Raw genomic sequence first — 17,970 nt, forward strand, 5'->3', positions numbered from 1 at the left:
AGTGTGCTGTGAATGCCTACTCAGTCAGCAGCTGTGGAGTTGATCATTGAATTCATTATTTATTTTATTCCAGTATTGTAATATTGTAAGTCCAGATATGTTCTGAACCATTTTGCTACTACACTGACAAGTAGTAGGGCAATCTGGTGCTCACTTACTGATGACTCCCAAGGCAAAAACACTGCTCTGTGTATCTCTCTAAATTAAACAAAATGGCAAATATGGGAGGACAGGGGGCGAGGAGGAGATATTGCCTGAGGTGCGAACTTGAAGAATGCAGATGATGTCCACGTGTTCTGGCAGTATCTAAGTATCCAGGCCTTCTGGCAAAGAGTGGGTAAGGTATTGAGGAAGATATTAAACATAGAGAACGAGGTAAACATAACATTAATTTTTTTTTTGGTATACAAGAAGGGGGGAGGACCTGTGTTGAAAAGGCAGCAGGCTCAATTACTTTTTGTTCTGATAGTAATTGCTCGTAGAGAAATATGTCTAAAATGGTTATCTAGTTCTCCTCCCACTGTTAGGGAATGGGTCAACTCGGGGAGGGACACAGCTAGATTAGATTGTATAAAAGGGTCAGAGAAGTGGACTAAGATTGGGGAGACTTTCCTTGCATATGTTCTGGTCTAAGTGATTTTGTAAGTTGGGTGCTGAGGAAATGAAGTTTTAATCAGGGTTGGTTCTGAATTCCAATGACAAATTCGGAAGTCCTATGATTATAGACAAGGCTCAGCAATAGAGAAAGGTGGGGGTGGCTATCCGCCCACAACTTCTTCCTAGTTGCTGAATGAGGTCTCGGTTGAAGAGGCTTTGGCTTTCCAAGAGGCAGGCTAAGATCGGTGTTCGGTTAGTACCTCTTATACCTTGTCATGAATGAGGTCAAGATTTGTTTTTAGATCTATTAGCATTCAGACATTGGCATCTAAATAGGCACATGCTTGATGATCCAGGATATTTTACTAGGTGGGTTCATTAGTTTGAATATTCTTGCAAAACATCAGGACCTTTTGCCAGTAGAAGGTTCACAGACATCTTCTCAGTGGAATCTTCGATTAGATTTTTTTTTAATCGTTAACATTTCTTTCCCCATTTTCTGGTCTGACGGCTACAGTTCAAAAACTAGGTTCTTTCACCTACTAACAAGGATTCCTGTTGGTATCTCTTGTTTCCCAATGGATGTATTCAGGATGCTATATGTTGTATGTGGATGCTATGTTGTATTGGATGTTGTCCTGATGAACTCTCATGATCAACAGCCTGATAATTAGACTGTAATCAAAGACTATTTATTGGTTTGGGTAGATCACCCTGACACCTCCTTGTGTAAGTAAAAAGAAGGGCACATATGACTGTCCCTATGCAGTCACTCTCCCCACCTGCAGTTCAGACTGTTTGTGAGAAATTCAAGCTTCTCATATCTATGTAGATTTTGCACATTTATGAAACTTTGGAAATTAAGTGCAATTTTCGTATCTTTACCCGGATTTCCAGATAGAAAGAAAGAATGAAGACCTTCAAAAGAAGGAAATTGCTGTGTACGTAGAGCCACTGTTGCCGGTCCTAACATAGACTGTCTAGCAAGACTGCAAGCACTCACCGAGGTACTTGTTATGTAGGGTTCCACTGGAAGCATTTAGTATGAATAATCAGATTCTGAACCTGCTCATTCACTGCTATGAGGTAGCAACAATGGAAAGCAAAAATTTACTTACAGTGTTTCTATCTAATAAACAGATTTCAGGCTGCTTTGCAAGCCTCTCAGGTCGTGCTGCAGAGCAGACATCAGGGCCTCAGGAGGTGAGGGAAGGAGGAGGGAAGGCACAGAAGGTGGGAGGGCTGCATAGGAGGAGACAAGATTTTTTGTTATCTTAGAGAGGAAAGACCATGTTATGTATGGCTATCCCTTTAGTCCTTGTTGCCTGCGTATAGGTTGAAAGCAAGGGCAGATGATTATGAAAAGGTTGGGGCAAATAAGGTAAAATTATAAATACAAAAAAATGAATGAAATTGAATAACAGGAATATTTTTCACTCTGGCGTTCTGAGTAACATAGACAACTTGAACTTTGTTCCCACTGCCTATGATTTTACTCAGAACCACTTGTGTTAAAAAACATCCGTTTTTCACAGTTACCCAACTATAATTCTACTTATTATTATATTTACGAGTATATCATCGAGTTGTAGATTAGGCAAAGCCGCAGGGACTTGTATACTAATCTTTTCAAGAAAGCCAGTCGGCAGAAGTGACTCTCTCACTGCCTCTGATAACTGGATAAAGCGAGCATGTTGTGCTGGTAGGAGCACATACAATCAAAGGTGGCCTATGAAAAATTGTGTGAAGTTGCTGGTACCCTGAAATTATGCCATAAAAGGGTGGCAAGAGATGGGTGAGAGGGGACATGTGAGGGGGTAGAGGTCATGACATCAGGACTAACTTCTTGTAGCTATAGAGGGTATTGGAGATCCCGCCTTCTTCAATTAGCTTGTTTTGTAAACATTCAGGAATGTTTAAAAAATTACTGAGTAAAGTTTGATAACCTTTTCTTAGCATTTCGGGAATTCATCTAAAAATATTAATATGATTTTCCAGGGTTATTTCCTCAGATATTTCCTTCTTTTTCCAGTAGAAATCTGATACTATTTCTGCAGATCTTTACATTTTGGCAAGTCTGGGCTGCCGTGACTCACTGGTATGAAGCTCTTCAACGAGCTCTCTTTATTCATTAAGGCAGGTGAGTGGCAATTTCTTTAATTAGAAAGGAGTTCGTAATAATTCCCTGGCGCCCACAGTGGCTTTTACCTCTTGTTAAAATGGCGGTATAAGTTAAATTAGACTGAGTAGGTACATTTACAGCAAAAAGACCATCACTGCATAGTCTGAGTGTAAAGGAAATGTATATAATTGGACTAGATGAGAACGTGCTTTCACTGAGCCGCACCTTTTAATAGGGCAGGCGCCGAGGTACATACACCCAACCAGATACCCAGTGCAATGACAAGGCCGGTGAGACGTGGCTCATTGCCAGGCAGACTTTCACTTGTTTATTTGTGTAAAACACATGAAACGACACATGGATAAGTTGCACAGATAGAATGCAAATATATTAATACCGCGCACTCCTGCAGCATATAAAGAGCACACAAGCTTGAAAACTGTCTGCACAAACAGAAAAATTATAAAATTATAATACTCTGTGTATCCTCTTTATAAACTCTATTTACAATAACATTTAAAATCCCATAAAATAATTGGACTAGCACTGAGGGTCGTTCAATACAGCACCCCATGAATAACATACAAGAGTGCTGGAAAAGAAGGTGGAGTGGAGAGAAGGGCTACATCCAGTGCGCTCTCTAGTGGTGACTAAGGAAAGCACTGGGGTTGAGTGCACTCAAAGGCCTGCTCCCACCTCAGAATGTCCCTGACACTGACCAGTGGGGTGCTGGACCGTGAATCTGCAGTCTGGCCAACTGAAGTATTAATTATAGCTGAAAGTCAAAGTGTTTGTCATGTTTGACTACAGCAGGAAACGAGAGTGAAGAACATTTCATGTATTAGGATCACGGAGAGATCTGAAGACCTTACCTGTCCCAAACAAAAAACTACTTTCCAGGGCTGATTTCATTCAAACCCATATACTGATTGTATATACTTCAGGGATGGCCCTTTTCTAGGGCAGTTTCACTGATAAAGGTTATCCCCTCGTTCTGAGGTCCCCTATGGCACAGATTAAACTTTTAACACACTTCCTTGAATTGGGCTATTGGCTCAAGCAGTCAATGTTATTCCCAAGATACTCATGACCAATCTGAGCTCTCCCAACATAATGTTTGTGTTCTGTAAATAATATGCCGCTTTGAGCTGGCTAAATGGTGTCTTCGATTGCAGGCTGAGTTCATGATATGGGAGAGACTGCTTTATATATGTTGGAAAAGAAAGATGGCGTCCACTTACTGGATGGGTGTTTTCAAGCCCATCTAACAGAGGGGCAGAATTCAGAGCTGAACAATATCCTACCAAACCCTTAAGGATACTGTTGACCACCTAGGAAATTGGAATCATTACTGAAGTGTGTAAAGCAGAGTACAGAGAATACTGTGCCTCTGTTGGCGTTCATGCTGTCAGCTGTCTAGTGGGTTGTCGATTGCTTTTGAAAAGCCATCATGTGTAAGCTCTGGGCATTGACCTGGAGTCACTAGGTCCAGGGTGAGTAGCCATCGCCGGGCTTGTTTGCTACACATGCGGTCCCCTTGACATAGATTGGCATCACCTCGCCTTGGTGATTGCAAGCCTTTGCTTCCTTGTTTGATCACTGTTTGAATTCCTGATGCGTTAGACACTGCTTCACCTCCCTGATATCCTCTGAATATGTGACTAGTATGAATGCGTTGCCTTCACCTGCTAAAATAAACAGTCAGAACTACAAGGAAACTTCCTGGTTCTTAGTCCTCTGAGGACAGCACCGAGGCTGCAGGAGGAAGTGGACTTGCTTGTCATTACCATTCCTAAAATCCCCAAGGATGTCCAAAGTTTCTCTATCTAACATGTACGCAGCGTGTCTATTTTAGGCTGGTGCCTCCTCGATGACAAATCATGCTTACACATGTTGGATGTTCCTGGAGGTAAACTTCCTTTATACGCAGATGGGGATGACCTTCTTCTGACACCAGCTGTCCTTTAAATAGATCCTGATCCATTACCTAAACCCAAGTAGACAGGACCTAGCAATGCCTTCAATGGTTAGTGACCAAACTGAATCCCTTTATCTCACCTTATTGCTCGGCCAGTTTAGACTTCACTAAAAACACGCCATACATTACATACACATACTCCTAATAGGGCCAGCTGAGAAGCTGAGGATTGAGTGGGCTTGTAACTACAGTACTCTCAAAGGGATGGAGGAGAGGCCTGTTGCAGCGCGTGGACGTTGACGCTATCGTTCTGCGTGTTATCCCCAATTTACAGCAGCACGGAAGGAGACAACTTCTATCCACAGGCACGTTTGAAGTTGAACTGAGTTGTTCACACGAATCTATAAATATGCAACACAACACAACATTCATTTTATGGTCCCAGAGATCCTTGTATCAGGTGTAAAAATGCAAACACCTGTGTCTGAAGTGGACCTACACCCTACATTACTGAAGGCGACTGAGCCTGTTAAGGAACCTTTGTCATGCAAAACACTTCCTAAAAGCAGTGGTTGAGTTGTACGACGTCACGATATGTCTCAACCCAATCAAGCATAATCAAGGACAGAGGAATTCTGCCATCTTTGTTGTTGATGAATCAGCTTTTGGTAAAGAGAACTGTGTTTTCATCTGTATATTGGATCTCTTGTTTAATAAAATATCAACACGGGCCATAGTGCCACACTCACACAGGTTAAAGCCTCATTCCAAAACACTCATGGCTTAATGCACTAAACATTTTGGGGTTGTAATGCACAAAGTGGCATCTAGAAAGGTAGGTTTAGGAATCCCTAACCTAATACATAGAATAATTATTTCTTTCCAAGTGCAGATTCCACTTGTTGTTGATAAAAATCTTCTGCAATTAGCAGAATTTTCTGTAGTAGCAAGTTTGGTAAAGGGTGGTGGAAAATAGGTGTCCCATGGGGGTTGGTAGGGGGCTTTTGAAATTTCAGTGAAAACATGCAACCTTTTCCCCACTATGTGTGCAACAAAAGGGTGGAGCTAGTGTGAGGAATATACCAGGAAAGACCACCTCCCACCACCACAAACACACACAATCATATTTTCAATGGGGCTGGGGAAGATTTTCTCTTAATGAAAAGATACTTCCAGAAGGAGAAAGCATTGTGGGGTTTCCACCCTCTAGTCATTTCGCAGTAGGGCTGGTCAACCCAGACGAAGAATGGAAGATGTGTGATGTACATGGATTTCCGGATTTTCGTACTCTGTGGCAATATGTAACGTAGCTCAATGGGCTAGTGCACCCTACACACTCGAGCACAGCACGATTTACATTGGAAGTGGAACTTTAGCTGCTGAATACTTTGGCCAAATGTATGATGACCCTCCCCCCCCCACACACACTTCTCCAACGAGACCTGTTGGTAACAGGTTTAGAGCCAAACAGGGCCGAATCAGGCTTCATCCTTCACATACAGATTATGTTTATTCGACAGAGTTAAGAAATAATAACTTATTTGGTCTGAACGCCTAGAAACGATTTAGCCACTGTTGTGTGCTACATAAACACTCCTTGCTATTAGTAATAACCTGTAGAACACAGGCTCCAATCTTGGTGCGACCGGTTCGACCTCTCATCTGTCTGATGTAGAGAACCATTGAATTTGTTGTCTTCAGCACTTATGATTAGATTGCCAATAGACAATTCATTCTGTGGAGCTGAGTTTGTTGATAGCAATACTTATAATCAGATAGACAATGTATTCTGTGGTATTGATTTTGTTGATATTAGCATTTACGATTACAGTGCCAATAGACAATTCATTCAGTGGAACTCACATTAAAATAATCATCCTTACTACTATAGTACCAAGGTTTATACTGTTTCGAATTCCAAAGGTCAAGACGCTCCCAGTCAGATGAGGGCTTGAAATCCAGGTGTGAGCCAAGCACTGAGAGCCTAGTTGGTATTTTGGTGCTATCCAGGACCAGAATTTGTTCGATGTATTATTTTCCCCATTTGATTAAAATGTATACATCAACAATTAACCTCCTTTAAAATGTAAAAACTGACCTACGCCATGATGTGGAAAAGATACGTGAGGCTTTTCAACAGGTAAAGTTACTTTTAAAAGTTCTTGCCTCATTTCTGTGCCTGATAATATTAAAAATATTTGCTCTTTTTATAGCGCTCAAAATATCAAGAAGCTACTTCAGACCACTAATAAAAACAGAACACGGTCACATACCCTTGAATATGCGCGGAAGAAAAAATACGGCAATGATTTACAGTTTGGCACATGTTGTTACTCTGTCACAAACGTGACTGATATCCTGTCCACCATAATATGATTGCATTATATCCTATGGACATATCCGTCAGGTTCATGACGGTCTAACCCATCCACCAAACTCTAAGTCCGGCCCTTTGTGGTTCATGTACTGTTCAGGAAAATGGGCGGGTGTGATCATTCCAAGGCTTTTCATTTGGAAATCAAGCCCGTGGATCAGGCGTTCCTGTGATCACAAGTTATCTGTCCTTGAGGTAGCCCAGCTGATGGGGCGGGATCCCCACCAATAATCTAGCTGGCCCCAGTGTCAGTGGGCCAAATGCTTGTGGTTGTCTCACATGACCAGTTTCCCACTGCCCTGCCATGTGCCCATGTTCAGAGGGAAAAGTTCACACTTTCATGGCAAGTGGTGGTGTGATTAGCTTTCCATGTAGTGGTCATGATCATTGGCTTTCACTTATCGAGGCACAGAACTGGCGCAACACAGCTTTCACTTATAACGGCAGAGAAGTGGCGGTACTCATTGGGGTTCACTTGTAGTGCCACAGAAGTGGCGGCACTTATTAGCTTTCACTTATAGTGGCACAGAAGTGGAGACACTCATTGGTTTTCACTTATAGTGGCACAGAAGTGGCGGTACTCACTGGCGTTCACTTGTAGTGCCACAGAAGTGGCGGCACTTATTAGCTTTCACTTATAGTGGCACAGAAGTGGCGGCACTCCTTGTCTTTCATGTATAGAGTCACAGCTTTCACTTATAGCGGCGCAGCTTTCACTTATAAAGGCAGAGAAGTGGCGCATTCATTGGCGTTCACTTGTAGTGCCACAGAAGGGGCGGCACTTATTAGCTTTCACTTATAGTGGCACAGAAGTGGCGGCACTCATTGGTTTTCACTTATAGCGGCAAAGAAGTGGCGGAACTCATTGGCTTTCACTTATAGCAGCACAGAAGTGGCAGCACTCATTGTTTTTTGCTCATAATGTCACAGAGCTGGTGGTTCTCAGTGGCTTTCACTTATAGCTGCGCAGAACTGGCGCCACTCGTTGCCGTTAGCTTTTAGTACCACAGAAGTGGCAGCACTCATTGACTTTCACTTACAGTGGCAGGACTTTCACTCATAGTGACAGAGAGGTGGTGGCACTCATTGTTTTTCACTTATAACCCCACAGAAGTGGCGGCGCTCAGTGGCTTTCACTGGTGCTGGTACTGAAGTGGCAACACCGGTGGTTCACATCAACCATTTCCACCTCCAAATCTGTCTGACACATAGTCCACCTCATCATCATGCGTAGTGCATGTAAAAAGTAACTAATATCATACATGTTCATATATTGGTGTTTTTTGTGAGTTGTCTTGATGTTTTGAAATATGCCACACTAGTGTTCAAAGTTCTGCTACGACAGGCCTTCAAGATTTCTCCTCAAGAAGTGGTAAAGGAAGCAGGATGGCTCAGTGAGATGAACGCTTTCCTAGGGACATTCTGTGATCAACAGGTCATAAACTGGAATCCGGCATGGCCAACTCTGCCTTCGGTTCGGCTTTAGCACTGGTGGTGCCCTGTGCCACGGTCTTTTTTGGCACACTCACCCCATGACCACCTCCTCGGATTCTCTCACTACCACCCAGCAGATGTGCCCTTCATCTCTCCATAGCCCCCCTTTCACAAATTCATTTGTTTTAAAAGGCTGGCTTTACTAATCCAGACAGGTATCCACATAAAACATAGTTCTTTTTTTTTTTTTTAAACAGGCATATTAACGCTCTGCATATTAACCTTCTAAACTACATTATAGGGAGTCAAATCTGCCACTGAACAAAGCTCCCATCTCTCTTGTAGCAGGAACATTAATCACAAGAGGTATCTTGATATTTTACTTGCTCCCTGAAGGCTGGATGCACAAGAAACTTTTCAAGAGGTCCTTTTAAATCCAAGCTTCTAAGTTATTGCTAAAGACAGCGCCCTCTGAGGTCAGCAGCCGGTGCGGTCCTACCGCTCGAACCGCCCTAAAGCCGGCCCTGGATGTACGCGTTCGATGAATCGATAGTTTCAAAATGCCATCGAGTTATTCAGGGGGACTTTCTAAATCTCGCTCTAAAATGCCGTAGCCCAGCTGACTGTGAGCTGCGAGTGTATCTTGTTAGACAGCCTCTGCACTCACCAGCGCTTGTTACAGAAGCATCCTGTTAAATCACAAGTTTGTAAAATACTTTGTGCCTACGGGCCAGCTAATATCCAGCACCTTATGAAAGATGTTTATTTTCTAAAAAATAATGCTCAGACATAAACGAGTACGACTTTGCATAAAAATATATAGGTCGTATCACTGGTGTACGTGCTGGTTAGACTGTGGATCAGTGCTTAATTTGTGCTTGTTATTTCCGGTGCGGAGCACCGGCACTTATTTTTGAGGGCCGGCACTTAGGCCCTCATTCTGACCTTGGCGGGCGGCGGAGGCCGCCCGCCAAAGTCCCGCCGTCAGGTTACCGTTCCGCGGTCGAAAGACCGCGGCGGTAATTCTGACTTTCCCGCTGGGCTGGCGGGCGGTCTCCTTCAGACCGCCAGCCAGCCCAGCGGGAAAGAGGCTTCCACGATGAAGCCGGCTCGGAATCGAGCCGGCGGAGTGGAAGCTGTGCGACGGGTGCAGTTGCACCCGTCGCGTATTTCACTGTCTGCGCAGCAGACAGTGAAATACATGTAGGGGCCCTCTTACGGGGGCCCCTGCAATGCCCATGCCAGTGGCATGGGCACTGCAGGGGCCCCCAGGGGCCCCGCGACCCCCCCTACCGCCATCCGGATCTCGGCGGTCCGACCGCCGGGATCTGGATGGCGGTAGGGGGGGTCGGAATCCCCGCGGCGGTGCAGCAAGCTGCGCCGCCGCGGAGGATTCAATGGGGCCGCGGTACACTGGCGGGACCCCGCCAGTGGTGCCGGTCCGACCGCGGCTTTACCGCCGCGGTCGGAATCCCCATTGGAGCACCGCCGGCCTGTCGCGGTGCTCCCGCGGTCCTCCGCCCTGGCGGTCAAAGACCGCCAGGGTCAGAATGACCACCTTAGTCTTCTGCCTCGAGCATTTACTGCCAGGAAAAGACACATATGGGAGGAAGAGAAAAACGAAAAAGCGTCATAATGGGGAAAGCAGAAAGCTGTAAGAGTGAGCTGAAGGGGCAGGGAGTAGCTGTGAATGGATTAAAGAGGTCAGAGATGGCGTCAAGATTACGCTGCCTCAGTATTAGGTGTTTGCACATTTAATTGCAGTATCCCCGTTTTTAAGAGGTGAGCTTTGGGCACCCGCACGTTTTTATTTACAAATTAAGGACTGCTGTGGATCATAAAGTAAATCACATATCTAAGGAGTGACTGCCAGTTTAGATAGGACTTTATTTCTGATAACAGTTCAGCCAAAAGCAAACAAACCAAAAGCAATTAATCGGTTTAAAAAAACAGAAAAGGGAACGATTACAACAAGCTGTAAAATAATCCAACGATATTTACTACATTTGAAGTGTTCTCGTGCCCTCTAGTGGTTTTGTGAAGAACTTCGTTTGTCACAATAAAAAAAATCAAAGCCCTGCACAGACAGGTTTCTCGATCTCCTACGACACACACCTATATCTTCTTGACCAAAATAATTACTGTCAATTCGTAAATAGTTAATACAACATTTTTTACAAGATAGTTGTGAACACCAAAAGCAGTTTATTTCTCGTTGGCCACTCTTGTACTGCAAAAAGCAAACGGCGTAAGACGCCCAGATACATCCTGGCTCCAAAATAAACACGGAATTCAAATAACCTCATGTAAAAATACACACATTAAACGTCGGCGAAGCAAGAAAAATAACAGAAGCTTACCTGAAGTTTGTTTTGCTGTTTCAGTGTCTAGGTTGACTGCACTACTCTCCCCACTTCTTCACCTGAGCTCTGCCTGAAGAGACTGAAGTAACAGCTTTGGTCCCTGACTCCCTGAGCTCACAGGAGGAAGTGCCTGCTTCCAGGGATGAGGGAATCTGGGCGGGGCGCGAGCCCAAATTTGCATACCATAATGCAATCTCAGAAAGTTTTGGGAGGTTCACACACTCCAGAAAGTCAAGTTGTGACGCTCAGGCTTGGCACATGCCCCGAATTCTAAATAGGTATAAAAGAGGCCTTGCTGCGCCTAAATGCCAGCACTCCAGTCGCCATCCAACCCTGCAGAACGTACTGGACCTTAGAGGGAATCTTGGCCTTGTTGCTGCCCAACATCTTCCGAGCCACACAGGTGAGCTCGCTTCTGCGCCTCATTTTATTTCACTCTTGCGAAGAAAAGAAAGGCGCTTTCTATGTACATTTTATGGCATTATTGGTATACTGTGTGATGTTATATTGTATCGTGTTGCCTTACGCTCTGCTGCGTTCTGTTTTTATGCTACGTTGTGTTTATATATTACCTTTCTCACTGCTGATCACTTTTGAGAAACGAACTGTTCCCGAAGGGTAAAATAACATGGCTCTTTCGGGGAATGTATCTCAGAAGAGATTTGATATTCGTTTATTGTTTTTATAATGTTTATTTTTTACTAAAAACATGCCATTCTTACATTAAATAGCTTACACTTCTTCCCATCCGCCCCCCCAAAAAGCGCACTGCGCAGTTCTAAATTACATTATAAAAAAATCCATACATATTCATTGAATTTACTATCAGAAAGTGTTTTAAAGAATTAAGGATTAACCTGAGTCGGATACGGGCACGAATACCCCATGAATTCACAGGCCAGTCAACTTTTAAATTTGGTTTCATTAATTCTATCATAGTTTGATGCTCATCATTATTTCTAGTTGGAGCCTCCCCAAGGAGGCGGTGTGCTGATGAAGTGGGTAATCCCAGAATGAGTATCTCTAAAATGTTGTGTGTTTATATCTCTTTTCCTCAAAGGCTGCATTGCCAAACTTTTTAATTGATGGTAGTCAGGCACAATCACTATTCCTCAGTGGGAGTGAAAAAAAGCTAATGTAGTTTCTATCCTCCGTTGACCTCCAAGAAACAAGATATGGTGTGAGGACGTCTGACTGTGTATATATAAATTAATGGCAATATATTGATTTGCTTACTGGTACTTTAATATTCGCAATTCTTTGCCATACCGATGTTGGGGCTGTGGTGACATACTTGAAAGAGCAGCTGGTGATGTTCACATTATAAGCAATGTCCCCGCATCCCGCGCCTCCATATATCCCCTTGCCTCTTATTATGGATATTCGTTGCAATCCCTTTGCTGAATTGAGTTCCACTTGCCAGGGGCTAGGAGGTCCTTAGCACAATATAAACCCTTTAAAGTACACATAATTAGAGAGAGAGCCACTGCTGGAGCAGCATAATGCTGAATCCAAGCGGATTATCTGGCTTGAATTGGCTTATTGCCGTGACAATGAGTCCACCCAGATGTGATCTCAGCTTCATCCAAAGAAGCAAAGGTTAATGACAAGTCAATTTCACTATTTTAAGATCTTCCCTAGGGCAGAATTGATAAACACCCAATATTGTTATGAATCTTCATAACCCGGTTCAGTAACCAAAACATTATATCTCTTAGTTCTAATAGAAGGTCAGGAGACAACTTGTTGTCAAAGATGAGACCAGAATAGCAAAACTTTTGTACAACTTTAAGGGTGCCTTTATCATTGGACTGTCATCTACATTGGCAGTTTTGTTCAAGTCGTTCACCACACAGTATCTAGATAAAGCTTCCCGGTTCGGTGCAAGCCAGGGTATGTCTCATCATTGAATACTGTGTCGTCAGTAGGATATAAAACAGAGATGGGATCTGCTCATATGTTTGTCAAAAGCAGTGGTGGATAATGCCTCTGGTAGACCACATATGTATTGGTTAGAGGGGTCAGCCAATGAATAATGTCACATTACACCTCAAAACCCAAGCAGATGTCATCATACAAAGAAAGAATTTGTGTTGTAGGTGGTTGTTCAAGATGTGGGACACAGTCCTACTTTACGCTTCCCATGTATTAAAGTTTCTCAGTGTCACCACCTACGAGATGAACTGTGGTTCAATCTTATCTAGAAAGCAGTTGGATTGAACTCAATAAAGGAGTAGGGATGCTATTCTGCAGGCATCACTATTTTTCAGAGATTCACTTTATTACTAATGAAGCTCGCCACACCTCAGGAACAGTTCGTGCACTCGTGCTTTACATCCCTGTGCACGGATTGAAGATCACCATACTACACGCTGAGAAATAGCTGTTCTGGACAAGCCTGCTGAGCCAGGAGCCATCTAACCTGTCCAAAAGGAAATTACCTTATTTAGCTTAACTGCTTTGGGGTTCAAAACTGCTGTGTTCAAGTCAGGCTTCACATTGATCATTATAAACTGGGCCATCAGATGATTTCTCAGCATATTTTGACCTGACAATTGGAAATTGAGGAAGATTCACCAGTTGTCTCAGTTTCTAAGAGACCACCTACCACCAATTTTCACAAATATGTATTTACTTCTTATGGTCACGATCATTGCGTTTCATTTTCTGAATGTTAAACATCGTTTGTAATACTGCAAGCATTTTTGAATAACTGTCTTAATCGGTGCATTTTCAATTTTTGGCGGCATTTCACTCAGATTAAGTTACAGGTCACTCCTTTATTTCCTAATTGCAGTTCTTTGTGCACTTGATACCTTGTCAATAAGCTGATCTTTGTAACATCCCTTAATGATTGAAGTTTTTACTGCTGTTATTATTAGTAGAGATCAACATTTCTGTCTTTTTTACATCTCGGTTAACACAAGAGAAAATTAATATAATGTGCGTTTGAAGAGTGCAACATTCACCCTCGGGGAGGTCTCTCTTACCACAATTTACAACTAACAGATGCCTATTTCGCAACCATTTGCTCAAAGGATGAATTTCTAAATGTGCCTTAGGGCAGACCACTGGCCTTCTCTGCTCTTTGTCCTTCATTTCAGCCAACTATCCGCATGATGTCCATTTGCATTCAACCGTTGTTATTTAGCCAATAGAATGTTGTATGCTGGGACTTGTAGTTTTGCATTACTTATTGTAATTATTAATCTACAACATCCAGAACTTTACATCAGGGTTAGTATGCAAGAAATGTACAGTACTTGCACTTCTCGACAGGTCTGATAATTATTTCAAAGTACCAGCACTTCATCTCATGGCTGGTTTCCTAGCAATGCTTACCGCCAGCAATTCTCACAATGGGTGCAGTGCCAGAAATGAACAGTACCAGCACTTCTTATCAGGTCTTCTGAACAAGTAAATAGTAGTACAGCACTTCTCACCGGGACTGCTACACTTGCAATTGACGGCACTAGCTGCATTGCAAGAAAGGGGCAGCAGAAACACTTCTCAGCAGTTTTTTGTACAAGTAATGTGAAGTACCGGCACTTCTCAGCAGGGCTGATATACTTGTTTCAGACAATGCCAGGACTTCTCAGCAAGACGTCTGTACCATACTTGTAATGGAAATTACTATCGCTTCTCACTGTGGCTTCACTAAAAAGTTCCAGTAAGACTTCTATCCTCTGCTTATAATGGGCAGGACCAGTAATTCTCAGCAGGGCTGCTATGCTTGCAATGGCAGACCCAGCACTTCTCACTGGGGCTGCTATGCTTGCAATGGCAGACCCAGCACTTCTCACTGGGGCCGCTGTGCTTACAATGGCAGAACCAGCACTTCTCACTGGGGCTGCCATATTGCGTTGGGCAGAACCAGCACTTCTTACTGGGGCTTCTAACCTTGCAATGGACAGAATCAGCACTTCTCGGGGAAGCTGCTTTACTTGCAATGAGCAGAACCAGCAGTTCTCAGCGGGCCTGCTATATTGCTATGGGCAGAACCAGCACTTCTCAGTGGGGCTGCTATATTGCGATGGGCAGAACCAGCACTTCTTACCGGGGCTGCTATGCTTGCAATGGCAGAATCAGCACTTCTTACCGGGGCTTCTAACCTTGCAATGGACAGAATCAGCACTTCTCGGGGAAGCTGCTTTACTTGTAATGAGCAGAACCAGCAGTTCTCAGCGGGCCTGCTATACTTGCAGTGGGAATAACCACCACTGTTCAGCAGGGCTGCAAAGCAAGTAATGGGCAGTGCCGGCAGTTCTCACCATAGCTGCTCTGCAAGCAATGGGCAGTAGCAGCCCTACTCAACAAGGCATCTCCGTTAGTACTGCACAGCCCCAGCTGTTCTCGGCAGAGCTGTGTATGCACAGCCCAGCTACCTTCAGCAGAGCTGTGTACTGTGCACAGCTTATATTACAGCACCAGGTCTTCCTCGCATAACTTGACCTTTCACCTTTCACGAGACAATGTCAGGCTTCTCTGCGGGTCGGCCAGACTTTAAATAGAGCAGTCCTCTGTTTCTGCGGAAAGCAGGTATACTGTGAAGATTTCCTTATATCTGCCCGAATAGCGCTTGGAATGACAAAACAGAAATACATCTTCAAATATCCCCAAATCAAAATTATAATGTTAAGAACAGGCGACAGACACATTGCATTTCTTCATGCCTGATAGCTTTTCCATGATATACGCGAGAATAAAAAAAAAATTGGAGTTGCCATCGTTTCAAACTGCAGCTACTTCACTGCAATCATCCCGAACAAAATGCAATTAAACCAATGCCATCAAGAGCCACTTGGCACGGACAGCGCCCCCTAGCGTGCAAAGTCAGTGGTGACATCGCTGCTTGTTTGTGAGGCGATCAGGTATGAATGCAGATAACCAGCCCCTGGGTACCCCGGTAGGCGGAGGTGCTGCTGCTGACCAGGGACCCTCATCCGAGAGGACTCCCTGCCTGAGCACTCCTCTCCTCTCTGTCACCGTGGCCGCGCCTTCCTGTGCTCTTAGACACTGAACACCTCACACCTACACACCCAGGGTCACGCTAGCCCAGAATGCGCGTCCTCGCCAATGATTACTATCGGAATGGCGTTCAAAGGTGCTCCAGCTCAATGACATCATCAGAATAACAATGTGGCACTAATTGCCTACACTGGAGGGCGCTTCAGTAGAGGGGCCAAAGAAAGTATGGTGCAAATTATAGGGGTGCAGGAGAGCTTACTGTGTCACTGACTGACTAGCACTTGCTGAGTGCTCAGAGGGAAGAGTTTCTTCTCGTTCTTTTACACTAACTTTTCATACCCATTTCAATTGCAAAAGTAAAGGCTCGTAACATATACACCACTGTTAGATAAAAGGCGCCCTACAGCAACACAAACAAAGACCACTCTGCACCACTGTCGGTGATAAGACAGCCTGCAACACAATCAAAGACCATTCTGCACCACTGTCAGAGACCAGACATCCTACAGCAACACCACCAAAGACCACCCTGTAACACTGTCAAGGAGAAGGTATCTGCAACACAACCAGTGCCCACTCTGCACCACTGTTAGAGACCCGGCACCCTACATGAACACCACCAAAGACCACTCTGCACCACTGTCAGAGACCTGACGACCTACAGAAACACCACCAAAGACCACTGCTTCACTGTCAGGGACACAACCAAAAAACACTCTGAATCATTGTCAGAGACCAGACACATACAGCAACACCACCAACGACCAATCTGCACCACTGTCAGGGATTAGGCACCTTGCAACACAAAGGTCACTCTGCAACACTGTCAGAGTCCAGGTAACACTGCCAAAAACCATTCAGCACCACTTTCAGAGGCCAGGCACCCAAAAGCAACACTACCAAAGACCACTCTGCACAACTGTCAGAGACCAGACACCCAACAGCAACACCACCAAAGCACACTTTGTACCACTGCCAGGGATAAGGCACCCAGCAACACAACCAGTGCCCACTCTGCACCACTTTTAGAGACCTGGCACCTGTGAGAAAGTAGCCTCTTTCTAGCCTTGTTACCCCCACTTTTGGCCTGTTTGTGAGTGTATGTCAGGGTGTTTTCACTGTCTCACTGGGATCCTGCCAGCCAGGGCCCAGTGCTCATAGTGAAAACCCTATGTTTTCAGTATGTTTGTTATGTGTCACTGGGACCCTGCTAGTCAGGACCCCAGTGCTCATAAGTTTGTGGCCTATATGTATGTGTTCCCTGTGTGGTGCCTAACTGTCTCACTGAGGCTCTGCTAACCAGAACCTCAGTGGTTATGCTCTCTCATTTCTTTCAAATTGTCACTAACAGGCTAGTGACCAATTTTACCAATTTACATTGGCTTACTGGAACACCCTTATAATTCCCTAGTATATGGTACTGAGGTACCCAGGGTATTGGGGTTCCAGGAGATCCCTATGGGCTGCAGCCTTTCTTTTGCCACCCATAGGGAGCTCTGACAATTCTTACACAGGCCTGCCACTGCAGCCTGAGTGAAATAACGTCCACGTTATTTCACAGCCATTTTACACTGCACTTAAGTAACTTATAAGTCACCTATATGTCTAACCTTTACCTGGTAAAGGTTAGGTGCAAAGTTACTTAGTGTGAGGGCACCCTGGCACTAGCCAAGGTGCCCCCACATTGTTCAGAGCCAATTCCCTGAACTTTGTGAGTGCGGGGACACCATTACACGCGTGCACTACATATAGGTCACTACCTATATGTAGCTTCACAATGGTAACTCCGAATATGGCCATGTAACATGTCTATGATCATGGAATTGCCCCCTCTATGCCATCCTGGCATAGTTGGCACAATCCCATGATCCCAGTGGTCTGTAGCACAGACCCTGGTACTGCCAAACTGCCCTTCCTGGGGTTTCACTGCAGCTGCTGCTGCTGCCAACCCCTCAGACAGGCATCTGCCCTCCTGGGGTCCAGCCAGGCCTGGCCCAGGATGGCAGAACAAAGAACTTCCTCTGAGAGAGGGTGTGACACCCTCTCCCTTTGGAAAATGGTGTGAAGGCAGGGGAGGAGTAGCCTCCCCCAGCCTCTGGAAATGCTTTGTTGGGCACAGATGTGCCCAATTCTGCATAAGCCAGTCTACACCGGTTCAGGGGACCCCTTAGCCCTGCTCTGGCGCGAAACTGGA

At 44.6% G+C, this 17,970-nt stretch overlaps 2 protein-coding genes across 2 annotated transcripts in view; one reads left to right on the forward strand and one right to left on the reverse strand.

Annotated features, from left to right (window-relative positions):
- Positions 1–10,913, reverse strand: part of LOC138283997 (dual oxidase 2-like) — a 150,314-nt gene extending 139,401 nt beyond the window's left edge. Inside the window, exon 1 of the mRNA XM_069222327.1 lies at positions 10,806–10,913. The gene's annotated coding sequence lies outside the window, so the exon portion shown is untranslated. The remainder of the gene's footprint in view (positions 1–10,805) is intronic.
- Positions 10,914–11,132: 219 nt separating this feature from the next.
- Positions 11,133–17,970, forward strand: part of LOC138283998 (dual oxidase maturation factor 1-like) — a 35,604-nt gene continuing 28,766 nt past the window's right edge. Inside the window, exon 1 of the mRNA XM_069222328.1 lies at positions 11,133–11,211. The gene's annotated coding sequence lies outside the window, so the exon portion shown is untranslated. The remainder of the gene's footprint in view (positions 11,212–17,970) is intronic.

Source organism: Pleurodeles waltl, chromosome 3_1, assembly GCF_031143425.1.
Source record: "Pleurodeles waltl isolate 20211129_DDA chromosome 3_1, aPleWal1.hap1.20221129, whole genome shotgun sequence".
Taxonomy (NCBI): Eukaryota; Metazoa; Chordata; class Amphibia; order Caudata; family Salamandridae; genus Pleurodeles; species Pleurodeles waltl.